A 1,979-nucleotide genomic window follows, 5' to 3' on the forward strand; every position below is an offset into this window, starting at 1 on the left:
GGATGCCCCAGGTGGCACTGGAAAGACGTTCCTTGCAAATTTGATACTTGCGAAGATTACGAACAAATATGAGAGCACATCTCCATGGAATCACAGATAGTGATTTTCCACAACAATTGCTAAAAATTGGGGAAGGAATTTTTCCCAGTCCAAATTTAAGCGAAAATATGTAAAGGGTATTTGACTTGCAATTCTTTTCACGGGCAACGCCGTGCGGGTACGGCTATATATATATATGTCTATGGCATTAAAAGTTACGTTTTACGACAAATGTATTATTTAATGTATCATCTCACAATGGTCTACCAGGGTGGCTGAATTGCACTTACTGTTGCGAGTTACATCCAAAAAGATTTAAACAATCACAAAATTTTAAGGGCAACGAAGTGCACGGGATCAGCTAGTATTATAATATATACAAACCCGTTGCCGACATAATATTGTATTGAGTACGATTATATTATTACTATTGTATAGGTTATTGCCTTGTATTTCCGTAGTATAGGTACAATTATACAATATTATTGAAAAACATATTAAAAACAAGTCTCGATTTAATATATTTTTATTGAGCTCGCGTTAAGATTATATTATTTTCGTTATTATAATCTTCTATTGACTATTACGATCACTGGACCGTTAAATTTTGAACATACTGGATAAGATCTGAGCGCACGGCAGTGCGCCAGGCCAAGTTCCAGCAATGCCAGTGTATCTTTACACGAACCAATTCGCCCAGTTTTTCTAACATATATATCTCTGTTTCCTCTTAAGATAAACTTTTGAAATTTAAAACACAGTTTAATCTCGAATATTTTAGGACGCTGTAAGAAAATGAGCCCTTAATATTGTGCCATTTCAAAATGGGAGGATTTCAAAATTTGCAAAATTGTTACTGACTCACTCGCTGATCATCAAAATTATAAGACACTTCCCGTATAGGTAGAAATGTGAAATTTGGCACAAAGGTAGGTCTTACAGTGTAACTAAAGGGAAAAATCTAAAAATTTAATTTTTTTCAAAATTAATACCGCTTCAGTGAGTGTATTTCTAAACGTATGAAGTGGCGCGCTTAGCACGCATAAACGTTTACCTTCAAACAGCGTATGGTAAGAAGGAATTGTTTGTAGTTGACTTATATAATATAATATATTATATTTATAAAACATAATAATGTTTTCGTACATTTATTTTATTCAAATACAAAATATAAAAAGCAGGTAAGTGGATGTCGCTCTGCTGTACAGTAGATTACAAGTGGGTAATTGTATATTGGTTGTATTAGACTTGAATCCAACAAATATAATATAAGAATGGATAGGACATGCCTATACCAGTTCCATATGGGGCCGTGTGCTTTTTTGGGGAAGAGAGAACGTAAAGAGAGAAAGACGATATGGGGCTTTTTAAGGTTATGTGCAAAACTATTTTATTAAATAATAATGAATAAACATGATAGTCAGTTATATTTAGATATTTGTCAGTTTGTATTTTGATTGTTTTGCCACCTGCACCTGGAAAATGGAAATTGGAAAATAATATGTTAACAAAATAAAATTATGTTATTTAATATTTATTATTATTTATCAATTATCACATCAATATTTGCCCCATATAACCTTAAAATAGTATCACTAAATTTTCATGTGATAAGTTCTTATGTCCTATCCATTCTTATATTATCTATGGAATCCAATGATATAATATCATTGTATAAGAAAAACGATTCTGAGCGGAGACGGTTTGTCAGTCTAGATATTTTATATTTTTTTATTATTTATTTTATCATGTAAGTTGAATTAATATTAAAATATTATAATTTTTTATTCGTTTCTATGGCGATAAACAAAGCGTTAGAAATTAAAATCCTATTTTTAACGTTTTTTCGTAATTTTTCGGTGGTTTTTCCTGTGGCATTAAATAACTGTTGAGAAACGAAAAATTACCTCTCTAAAGTACCATCTTGATCATTTTCTAAA

The sequence above is a fragment of the Acyrthosiphon pisum genome, chromosome A2 (assembly GCF_005508785.2).
Source record: "Acyrthosiphon pisum isolate AL4f chromosome A2, pea_aphid_22Mar2018_4r6ur, whole genome shotgun sequence".
In the NCBI taxonomy this organism is placed as follows: domain Eukaryota; kingdom Metazoa; phylum Arthropoda; class Insecta; order Hemiptera; family Aphididae; genus Acyrthosiphon; species Acyrthosiphon pisum.